We start from the raw sequence: 12,628 nt of genomic DNA, 5'->3' as shown, positions 1-12,628 counted from the left end.
AGATCAATATAAAGTAGGTTCCACATTGCACTGACTGTGAGAGGAAGCCCACAGCCATCCCACCGTGGCTGGGTGGAATTTTTATCCCAGTCTCCCATGTCCTAAAACAGGGATGAGGAGGCCGGTGGTCCTCCAGACATTGTTGGACTCTTACGCTCATCAGCCCCAGCCAAAATGGGAGGATGGGAGTTATAATCCAACAAGATCTGGAGGGCCACCAGCTCCCCATCTCTGCTTTGCCTACTCTCCCACTTAATTCAGCTTGCTGCTTGCCCATCTATCACCCTATTATCTTTTAATTTATCTCCTTCTCACTTCCTCATCCCACTTCTGTTCTCTGTCCTCATCCATCCAGCCATCCACTTATGCATGTTATCTAGTCAGTCGAAAGCACTCATCATGTCCATGCATCTTCACCCACTGACATCTTTCTTTTCAATGTCTTCATCAAAGTGCTGGAGCAAAGAATGAATGACTACATTTATTGAAACAACAGATGGTATCATGTAGGGGTTAAAAGCATGAGCAAGGAGCCTGGTCCTCATCCCCAGGTCGAATCTCATCTCAGCTCCTCCATCTGTAATATCAGGACAATGATACCAGCCTGCCTTACAGGGATGTCATAAGGATTACATGAGATAGCATGTTGCCTGTGAACTCCATCTATTGGCAGGGCCAGAATCAGAGAAGACATCCTCCTCAGAGGACAACCCCACCAATGGTCCCAGCATGTACTGAGATAAAGGGAACTCTGAGAACCTTGACAGCCACTGGGGAATTATGCATTTGGGGACCCTCTGCCTCCTTAACTGGTGCTGCAGGAATGGGACACATATACTGTGTAAATACTAAGCGCTGGCATTCATAAATTCATAGACAATACCAGTCTGGCTGGAACTTCAAATGCTTTAGAGAAAAAACTGGTGGTGGAGGGGGAGAGCGACTAGCAAGCTCTGTGTGCTTATTCCTGCACCCACTATAGCAAGAGTGGGCACGTTCTAGTCCAGCAACATTTGGAGGGCCACAAGTTTACCCCTCGCTAATGCAGAGTCCTTTAAAGGCTTGACACTGCTCATGGAAGGGGGGATGAAGTCCAGCTACCCACCCATCAGTTCTGCACACACTCGATATCTGTACTGACAGTATAAATGAATCCATCTCTGTGTCTGATCTAGGCCAATGGAGGGCTAAAGGAACATTCTAGGCAGGCTTACATTCCCTGACACGGTCTGAAGGCATGTGATACAGACACCTTGCTGAAGCTAAGCAGGTCCACAGATGGGCAGTGCCCGAATGGGAAACCCCACGGAGCCCCATAAGTGCCTTCTGGAGGGATGTAAGGCAGGATAGCAGTGCAATCAATGGGGGGGGAATTAAAGTGGGTAAAGAGAAGATTTCCCACCTCTCTTGTCATTGCAGAACTAGAGTTAGGCACAAAAGGGATTTGCAGGAGACTCAGAACAGATTTTTTTTTAAAAAAAGGCACATTGCACTATGCATAAATAATCTACAGAATTTGCAGCCTCAAAATGCAGTAATGGTCACTGGTTTAGATGGACTTAAAGGAGGACTAGAGAAATTCACAGAGAAGGACTGGTATATCAACAGCTAGCAGTGATGATAGCTTTATGAGCCTCCAGGTTCAGGGGCAGTATACTGTTGAATGCTGGGAAGCAACAGTGGGAGAACTCTGTTAGCTTCACACCTTCCTGGGGGCACCTGTTTGGATGCCATGGGAAGCTAAAGTGCAGGAATAGATGGGCCTTTGGCTTGATCCAGCAGGACTCTTCTTATGCCTTGGCAAACTACTGCCCCTCTTTCAAGGGCACCTTGCTTGGCTGTCTGAGGTGAACCTCATAGTCTCCATACTCACATACCCTACCCTTTCTTCATTCTTTGTAGCTTTGCTAGGTATGGATTTCTGCCCTGCCCTATTCTGATAATGATGCCACTTGATATTCCAGTCTGGCCCAAGACTGTTTCGGAGCATAAAATGGGGGGGGGAGGAATGCATTAACATAGAGCCTGCTCTTGTGCAGCTCCTATTTCAATGAGGCTCACAGAGGAGAACTTCCCACTGGATCAGGCCCCAGTGTTAAGACCTTTCCATTTCCCATTCTGCTGCCCCAGACTGACTACCCGTGGCAGCCCCCTTGCCTCTGTTGCAATCCAAGCACAGGCTTCCGGCTGCCTCAATCCTGTGGTTTATGAATGATGCAAGCCTCGTGTTGCAGGCAAATCGAAGGCATCCCCCTTCCTTCCCATCCCCCTTCTGCAGCCATTAGTGTCTGATTTGTGAGGCTGTGAGGCTGGCACTTCTGTTTTAAAGGCTGTTCTTTCATACCCTCAGGTACCCATGAAAATCAGTTTTATGGCTCAAAAGCAGGAGTTTGGTTTCTTTAAAAGATGACGAAGAGAAGGAGAAATATTCTGGATAAACAGGCAGGCTCCTCAAAATGGGGTTCCAGATGGGCTTTCCTTAAATAAAATGAAATATTTTATTTAAATGCTCTTAGCCTTTCGGATCCCTAAGACTCTGCCTAAGTAACAGTATGTTAAGTACTTTTTTAAAAAGCCAATTACAATCAGCGATACAGGGGAACTATAGCAAGGGTTAACATTATCTTTATGGTAGCTTAGCACCAATGCCATAGAACAGGGTTGAAGGACCAATGACCCTTCTGATATGGTAGCACCAGTGAAGACTGGTGGCTCCAATGTCAGTGGAGCAACGAATCCACTCTGGGGCTTAATCTGTACTTTCAAGGAGCTATCCAAAGTGCTGAAAGCACCTTGAACGTTCAGACTTAAAGTTCAAACCTGCAGCAGATTCATTGCCCCGCTGACATTGGAGCCACCAGCCTCCACTGGGCTGAACTCCAACTCCCATCAGCCTCAGCAGCAAGCATGATCAATGGAATCAAGTATGATGGGAGCTGGAGTCCAGCAATATCAGGAAGGCCACAGGCCCTCCATCCCTGCCACAGAATACAAGAAGAGGCTGGTTGCTGGATCCTACCAGAAGTGCATCTAGTCCAGCAGCCTGTTCTCACAATGGGAAGCTCACAACCAGGACCTGAAGGCAAGGGGTTACTAACAGCATTCTCCCCACCTGTGCTCCCATAAATTGGAAGCTGTGGAGCCTGACGATGTTTAATGCTGCTGTCGTGGCTAAACCATTGATAGACCTCTGCTGGGGTGTCTAGACCAATGCTGTCTATTTTGGTTGGCAGTAGCACACCTGAAGAGATGGATTGATTCCATAAAGGAAGCCACAGACCTGAACTTACAAGTTCTGAACAGGGCGGTTCACGACAGATGCTGTTGTAGGTCGCTGTTTCATAGGTTCACCATAAGTCATAATCGACTTGAAGGCACATAACAACAACAGCACACCTGAATCTGAGGATTAGGATAGCCAGGTGCCAGGAGGACAGAGCTCCTGCACCTTTGACAGCTATGCAGTTAATTGTTGCGTAGATGCATGGCAAGTTGAAAATTCCCTCTGGACTGGCATTTTATTGCGGGTGCATTCTGCAACATGTCCTTGACACAACAATAGTGCATTAGTGGTGGATTTAATTCTCCTTTATTAGTTCTGCAATGCTTCTGCAATGTTACCACATTATTGCTGTCTGGAGGGTCATTATAGCACAACAAAGGTGGGACAAAAACAACAGAACATTTCTAGTATGAAAAGTTATGGGATTTCAGCAGGAAGGGACAGGAGATGCACTGACTGGAAATGAAGTAGTGTGACTGCCCTGGGTGTAAGGAGATATGCGTAAAAGGGGATTTTTATCCTATTCTGTTTACTGCCCTGAGAGCTACTTGCTATGGGCGGTATATAAATGCAACAAAACAAACAAATAAATAAATAAATAAATATTTTATTCTCAGATCCATCTCAGTGGATCAGAGCATAAGAATCTATAGTTTGGGTGACCTCTATACTGCATGCCTTTTGTTGACCCCAAGCCTCAGGATGGTCAGAACTGGCTTGCTGACTTCAGGAAGACACGTAGCAACAGAATGAACTAGTAATAAAGAAGGTTCCAAGTTCCAGGTTTGCTTAGGAATAATCCCTTTAACTAGTCTGTGCCTATGTTGGAATTAACAGTCTGCGTCTGTGTTGGGATTGCTTTTTAATATGTTCTTAAACCTTCTTTTTAAAAATGTTTTTAATCTTAGAAGATGTTTTGAAAGATTTTTTTTAAGAAACGTTTTTAAAGATAAGGTTTAGTTTCAATGTGTTTTAAAGTTCGTTTTTATGACGTTTTAAAGTTTTTAGCGCTTTTGTTTGCCGCCCTGGGCTCCTGCTGAGAGGAAGGGAGGGATAGAAATCAAATAATCAGTAAATAAATAAATAAACAATGGTCTTTGCCCAGGGTAAACCCAAGTCAGCAAAACCCACACAAGACAAGATTTAGGTTTAATTTACACATATACAACTTCTCCGGAGGTTGCAAGTAAAGGTTTAACTCAGAACAGGTAGAATAATCATGACACAGGTATTCTTTCATGTACCAAATCTTTCACTAACAAACTCTTCCCAATTTACATTTAGCCCAGTGAAGACTCAAAGCATATTTAAACCTAGTATTGTTGAGGAATAGGCAGCACGTCTTGGGGCTCCATTGACTTCCTTGCTCTACTACACAATGCACTCTAGGAATAACGTTGGGGCTACACGGAAACATGAGAATTAAGGAAGGGTGAGATCTTTTGTATCTGGTGGAGGTTACAGTAAGGGCAGAACTTTGGCTTATGAGCTAGATAAGGAAGTTCCATTCTGACCTAGAGTCTTGCTGCATTCTTTAGGAAAGGTATATTCACACCTAACTCTTGAGTTTCTTTCTCTCTTTTTCTCTCTGTATGACTTGGTGCAATTTTGAATGTAATTAGGTTTAGGGTCTCTGTAACATTAGGGAACAAATGATTGGGTTAAGTTAGATGCTGCTTGCATTTGTAACTATAATTGTAAATGCTATATTTTCCTGTTTCCTCTTTTAATAAACCAGCCTTTGTTTTACTCTCTGTGTGTTTTGCTGGGGTTAAGGGTAAGGATATACATGTGTAAGAGTGACATGCAGGTTTAATTCCAGCAAAAGATTCCGCTACTCTCAGGGGTGGCGTTTGAATTCCCAGTGGGTATACACACATGTGAGGCTTTACACGTACACGTGTGACATTGGGCTGGTGGAGAAATTTGAATGTTTGCTTTTAAAGGCGAGCCTACCAAATTTGCCCTTTCTGAAGAAACATGCAAACCAAAAACATGGACATCCTTCAACATTTGCCCTTCGCAGAATTTTGCAGCGTAGTTCTCCAGCTGAGTGATGTGTATAAAAGTGTGTATGCAAGAGTAAAGTATGCGTTAAAAAGCATATATTCCTGAAGATGCATTATGTTTGGGGAAACTGCTTTGCAAAAGTGGGTATATCAGGAAGGACTGCATATGAAAGAACTGCATGATTATGAGGAGAAATGGACACTAGAATGCCTCAGAATCTCCGTGAGGAAAGGTCATGAGCACAAACCACGAATGCACAATGAAAAGGATGTCTGGAGGGGCCATAAGACAAGTGCAGGAGCCCCGGCACCCTTTTTGCATCTGGACCAGAGCTTGGAAAAGTTACTTTTTTTGAACTACAACTCCCATCAGCCCCAGCCAGCATGGCCACTGGACTGGGCTGATGGGCGTTGTAGTTCAAAAAAGGGACATTCCCAAGCTCTGAATTCTGGACACTGTTTTTGCTGAAGATCTGGGACCCTTCTGCAGGCAAAGGTTGTGCTATGGCCCCTCTTGATGGCAGCACAGACTTAAAAAGGAAACTTACAGAAGTTCTTGGAAGTATGCAGACAAAGACTGTGGTGAGACTTCTATGTTGCATTTTTTTAAAAAAAATCAGTCCAGCTGCCCTGCCCTCACCTTGTAGCATTGGTGGCTGGTGGCTCCATGTCAGTGGAGTAGTGGAATCTGCTGAGCTCCTTGAAAGTCTGGACTAAAACCCAGAGTGGATTCCACTGTCCCACTGACATGGAACTGCCAGCTGTCACTGACTTGTGGAGAGAACAAGCACCTTTTTGACAGCACCGCTTATAGCATCGCTTATACCTAGCTCCAGTGGGGCAAGGTGGGTCCACAAGGTCAAGGGAAGCTTACCAGTCACATACACCAGCGACGGTTAGCAGAAAGCATCAGCCTGATCAAAGACGGCAGCCTCCATCTCTTTCACTCAGCTCTCCACTAACTCCCAGCTGGTCCATTGTCAGGCACTTATCCGCAGCTGGAAGCTGTGTTCTGAGATGAGGCCAAGTGTGGGGTGTGTGGGTGTATAGAGAAGGAGAAAACAGATCTATAGGAAGGCAGGGTGAAAGCAAGCTGGAAAGAGGAAGGAAGGAAGGAAAGAAAGAGAGCCAGCCAGCCTAGATCCCACCTGTGCAGCCCAAACCATGAGCCTTTAAAGGTTGGATATCAAAGAAAGAAAGCTCAGCCAAGTGAGAACGACTACGTGGCTACCGTTGGCACTCTCCCACTACAGGAGCCATTGGGGGGAAACAACTGATAGAGAAGCCTGGAAAGGCCCTGGATCCTGAGCACCATCTTAGCTGGTGCCCTTGGATGAGGCCCAAATGTACCAAGAGACGCCAGCCACTATTTGGGCCACCTGGTGGTAGGACCATAGAACAGCAGCTGAGCACATTCTCTGCATGCAGAAGGCCCTAGCTTCAATCCTGGGCATTCTGACACTCTAGTGGTTAGAGCAATCTTTGCCAGCCTGGTGCCCTCCAGACATTGTGGGCTACAATTCCCAACTTCCCCGGCCAAGACCTCTTGGAGGCTGGGCCTGGCAACCAAGAGATCTTTTGTGTCTTTAAAAGTTGTGCAGGGGGAAGGGAGAATTCCACCTTGTGGTTTTTCCCATTGAAGGGTTGCAAGAACACCTGCACTTGGCTGACTTTCTCTTCTCCTAAAGATACAGGATCAGTCTCAGGCCCTGGACCTGGCAACCCTAATAGGTACAAGTCTCCCCTTGCCCCATCCCACTTCAGCCACAACCCTTTTTGGGGACTTATAGTGGTGTAGGTTCTGCTGGGTTAAGCTCCACTAACTGAGCCCCAGCTCAGCCACATTGAGGGAGTCACGCTGGTGTATCTCTGGCTGAGCCAGGATCAGGGAGTTACACCAGCATAACCCTGGCATAGCCCCAGCTCAGCTAGGACAGCCCAAGTTCCACCTATTCCAAACAGGCTCATCCCAGTGGATCTTGGCTGTGGATTGTGCTGTTACTCCCTATTTCTGCCCCTGAGAGTGGGGTGTGATCGCATCTGTCCATTGCTCAATGCAAACACTGCCTCTTATTCTATCAATCAGCTATTGATCAGCAGCATGTTTCTCCTAATTAACTACTCCAGATAAACAATCGGGCCTGCTGATGTGGCCTGAAGACTTCCAGATTTATGTGTCATCTCAAGGAATGGAATCGAGCGAACGGGGACAGGTCTGTTCTATTAAGCAGGCACCCCCCCCCAAAAAATCAAGTATTAGCACAGACAATAAACACAATTCCCTGAGGTACCGTAGCTTATGATAGCAGACATTACAAATCAAACACAACGAGGAAACGGGAGGTGCAGTGCATGCTTACACAGTCTGAAAAGGATAACTATCGACGTATTAAAAATTGCAGGAAAACTCAGCATGCAGCTATGTATGATGGGGCAGGGGGAGGAGAGAGGCAGGAGCTTATTCTTGGCACATTTGAGTAAAACTTTTTAATGAGGAACAGTCGTTATACACCTAGAAGTAAAACTGACAACTAAAAAGAAAAGAAAAGCAAGATCTATTTTACACTGTGCGGCACGTTGTTTTATAAGTGCTTAAGAAATTGTAATAATTCTTAATCATCAACACCACTAACTCAAAACAAGAACAATCCAAAGGCCAAGCCATTTGCATGTAAAGATTTGTGGATATTCAAGGCTGGCATAAAATAAGATGGTCTTATAACACAAAAGTGACAAAAAAGGCAAGTCTGTTTGCGAAATAATTTAAGGAGAGGAAAAGCAAAACACCTTTTAAAAGGGGCCTAAATCTGCAATACATCACAAACTTATTAGGGAGTAATCTCATTGAGCAGGTTAGTAGGACTTACATTGGAGCAAACAGGACTGCACTCTTAAGTGCAGACTCTTAAGACACATGCCACATGATCCCAGAAACTTTGAGGCTGCAATTCTTACTTGGGAGTAGGGATGAGCAAGAATGTTGATTTAGTTCACATTTCAAGCCAAATTGATCAAATTCACACTTTCCAAAACAATATGGGAACTGAAACACAGCCGTCATTTGAAATTCACATTTATTTGAATTTTGCAATGCAGTTCGGCAACCAATGTTTACAAAAATGCAAATATTAGGTGGAAGTGTGCATAAAAATGAATATATATAAAATATATAAAATGAGTTTATGAAGAGGAAATCACACTAGAATGCAGGAGAATTTTCATGAGAAATCACAAATTGGCGCAGAAATGTGGGGAACTGAATGTAAGACTGGAAAGGGGCCAAATGGCGAGAACCTGGGAGCAAGCCCCTAAACTCAGAGGGACATATTATTGTGTAGATGTGCATGCGCTTTCAGAGTTCTGTATATGTACTGTAGTATATACAATGCAGCATTCTTTAGTCTGAGATGTATTTCTGATGTTTGACTTGTCTGCCACCAAACTGCACTGCAGGGAAAAGGAGATCAAACATCTTCTTGCCCCAGCCCTCAACCGCCTAACCTTCCACCCTTTTTTCAGTTCATGTTCCAGAAAAGCAGTAGGCAAGATAGGCCACATACTTTGCTCTACAGCTCCCATTAGCCCCATCCAGCACAACTGCAGACAAAACTTCTATGGTCACCAGGATGAGGAAGGCTGGTTTAGACTGCAAGTTCCTTGAGGCAGGGACTTATCCTCTCGGAACTCATAAAGTGCTCTGCATGTTGATGGCACTGTTGAATCGTCATCATCATCATTGGTGTCAAATAGGCTGAGACTGCAAGGATAGGAACCTCTCACCCAGGGGCCAAATAAATGGCCCTACATGGCCCTCAGGACTCTTCCCTGTTCCATACATTTGTTCCCCAGGCCACCCCCTCACTGGTCCTGTTTCACACCCCGAGTGTTTCTGCCTGGCTGGAATGTGAGGGAAAGGCCATCATAGCTCAGGGGTACAGCAGCTGCTTTGCATGCAGACGGCTCCAAGCGCAATCCCAGCAGCATCTCTAGGTAGGGCTGGAGACCCTTTTCTGCCTGAAACCCAGGACAGCCACTGCCAGTCAGTGTATAATCAATACTGAGTCAGATGCTCTTATTCATTCTAGGGCAGCGTCTTACGTGCCCAGGATTCCCAGCCGGTGTGCGTCAATATCCCCTTCGCCCCACATTAATGAATACCCCTATGGGCTCTGTGAAGAAAAGAGTGACTCAGAGAGGGAGAGAATGAGACAGATCAGGAAGAGGGGGCTGCTTGTCCCTGGTTCCTGGGAAGCGGCTAGATTTGCTGGGAAATGTGTGCTCAGGCACATTCAGCTCATGAGACTTTCCACAGGAGGTTATCTCCATTCCAGGAAAACCTTCCCTTGCAGGATGTCAGGGTGGCAGGCTGCCATTAAAGGCACAGGAGCAGAGCCGGAGCAAAAGGTAGCAACCCTGCATAGGAGCCCTGCCCTCTATTATACATGGTCAACTAATTTATCCGAAATCTATGGTGTTCAAAACTGGGCACATACCTGTGACTTTAGGGTTTGTTTGCTTTTTTAACTGGCATCACACGCTTAGTTTTGCCACGTCACACTACTGCTAAAGAGCACCAGAGCAGGGCCAATAAAAAAACACAAAACCATGGCAACTCTTCCTTATCCTGCAGTGAGAGTGGAGGAAATGTTACTACCTCTAGTTTCAGAGAAGCAATGACATGTGTGCCAAGGTCAGGATATAGGCCGGAGTGAGGAAACCTTTTCAGCCCGTGGGCCACATTCCTTTCTGGGCCACACACTGAGGGCCACATGTCAGTGGTAGGCGGAGCCAGCAAAAGTGGGCAACATTTTTTTTTTTTTAACTGTAAGCTAATTTCTACACACATGTGTATGTCCCTCTATGAGGTGGACACTGGTCACTCCAGCTTTAGGGGGCAGTGAATCTGCTCCAAGTTTTAGTCTGAATATTCAACTTTCAGCACCTTAGACAGCTCGTTGAATGTTTGGGCTAAAACCTGGAGCGGATTCTCTGCCCGCTGACATCGCAGCAACCAGTCTTCACTGCCTCTGTGCCCTCCTTCTAAGAAAGCAAGAGGCATTATCAGAGTTGAAGGACACTTTTCAGCCAGGGAAAAATGCTCACAGTGCATAGGGTCTCTGAAGGGTGTGGACTGGGGAGACGGAGGGGATGCCCTGAAGAGAGTTTTGAGGGCACCTGTTTTTGGCTAGAATCACAGCCTATCTAGTCCTCCATATGCTTTGCAGCCCCAGCCAGCCAAATGCCTCTGGGCCAGTCCTCACAAGCAAGGCATCTTTGTCTTTGCTCTCTCTCCTGAGCCATGAGGGCAATACCCAAGTCTGGGTGTTGCGCCTCCAACTTAGTTAGAACTAGGTATGCCTCTCCTATCTGCTATGTATTTCTATACATAAAGTAGCCTTTTCCTTATTTTACTAAGTCTTTTAAGTCTCAGTGATTTAAATGCAGGGTAAAATCCTGCTTCTTAGGTATATACACACACTGGCACACCCAGCTCAGACCGCTGAGTTACTCTCCATAACATGTCCAAGGTGCTTTCAGCTTGAAAGGCCCTTGGACAGCTCCTTGAAAGTTCAGATTAAAACCCGGAGTGGATTCACTGCCCCGTTGACTTCAGAGCCACCAGTCTTCCCTGGCTACAGCCCTTCTGGCCAGCTCTTGGTGACACACGCAATAGTCAGGAGACCAAGGAGAGAGTTCTGATTTGCACAATACATGATTAATTCATGGAATTTACTGCCAGGAGATGTGGAGATGGCATTAAAGGGGTATTAGAGACTCACAGAGGCAGACTTCCATATTCGGAAGCAGCGTGTGTCTGGAGAGCTACAATGGGCGAGAGTTACTAGAGCATAGAAAGTTACTGGCCAAAGGCAACAGCCAAAAGGCTATCAAAGAAGACCAAGGAAGAGTGAAGGGAATTCTGCCAGAATGATCCTGGCATCTTGTAGGGAAACCATGTTATTTCTCTTCCTGATACAAAAATCTCTAGTGTGATTTGATTGTGGGGATCTTTTGTAATTTGCTTTGAGTGCCTCTTGGGATTATGAAGTAGAATGTATTATTTTATTATTTATTTGATAAATTCACATATCCTGCCCTTCCTCCCGAAGGAGTCCAGAGTAGCCAGCAAAACAATTTATCAAAACATCTAAAAGCATTATAAAACATCAACATTCTAAAAATAGTTAAAACATTCTAAAAAAATAGCAGCAGATAAAACATTCTAAAAACATTCTTCCATCCAGTGATATCTGGATTGCCAGGAACAGTCCCCTTCAGCCATCCAGTGCCTGACCTGAAGTTGCCTAGCAACCACGGCATACTCTCCTGCTGATCCCAGCCCAAGAAAAAGGGTCCCTTCACCCAAAGTGGGACAGCTATGCCGAGTGCATCTGTCTGGGCAGACGGAGTGGCACAGACAGAACAGGAGGGAGAGCGAGAGCAGGGGCTCCCGTTTGGAAGCGGAGAGATGGGGGCGTGTTAACAGGAGCTGATAAACGACACTTTTGTTTGCCTGGAGCTTCGTTGGCAGCGGAGCCAATTAGCATCGCATCCTAGCCTCTGGGCTGTGATTAGCAATCGAGGTCATCTCTCTTGACATATTTAATTTTCATGTTGCTCTGGAGAAAAAGGTAAGCTCTGGGCGGTGATGGGCAACCGGGGAGGAGAGCGCTTGAGCGCGCGCCAGAGACAGGCTAGACACCAAGTCTTTTGCACAGCAGCTTTTTAGTCCCCACCCCTGAATGGGTGATGAGATTCTCCTTTCCTTCCTTCCCCCAGTTTACCATTCAGCATCACTGGGGCAGCCACCTGTGTCAGTGTGCCGTTATAGTAGCAAATGGAAGGGCCATGGTTTCGTGGCAGAGCGCCTGCTTTGCATGCAGAAGATGCGGGGATCAGTCCCTGGCATTTCCAGGGAGGGCTAGGAACGTCCCCAGCCTCAAACCTTGGAGACCCACTGCCCTTTATCGCACCACCTGCTGGATGTGTTTCTGCGCCTCTGTAACTGCAGAGGCCTACAGCCATCCTACCCCAGATATGCCCGATCTCGTCTGATCTCAGAAGCTAAGCAGGGTCAGGCCTGGTTAGTACTTGGATGGGAGACCACCTGGGAATACCGGGTGCCATAGGCTTTGTTGTTGTTGTTGTTATATGCCTTCAAGTCAATTCAGTCAGTTTCTTCAAATCAGTTTCTGTATGTGAAATTAGGGGGGTGGAGCTTGTCCTTCCCTCAGACAACAAAATGCATCTTGCTGACCCTGCAAGCAGGGTCTTGTTGTTATGTGCCAGTCGATTATGACTTATGGCAACCCTATGAATCAGCGACCTTCAATAG

General features: G+C 46.0%; 1 pseudogene; it reads left to right on the top strand.

The window, feature by feature from the left end:
- The first annotated feature begins 12,306 nt into the window (after positions 1-12,306).
- LOC133371060 (5S ribosomal RNA) lies at positions 12,307-12,425 on the top strand (annotated as a pseudogene).
- Positions 12,426-12,628: the final 203 nt, after the last annotated feature.

The sequence above is a fragment of the Rhineura floridana genome, chromosome 15 (assembly GCF_030035675.1).
Source record: "Rhineura floridana isolate rRhiFlo1 chromosome 15, rRhiFlo1.hap2, whole genome shotgun sequence".
NCBI lineage: Eukaryota > Metazoa > Chordata > Lepidosauria > Squamata > Rhineuridae > Rhineura > Rhineura floridana.
Note: the sequence above shows the minus strand (reverse complement) of the source record. Positions and strands in the feature narration are given on the sequence as shown.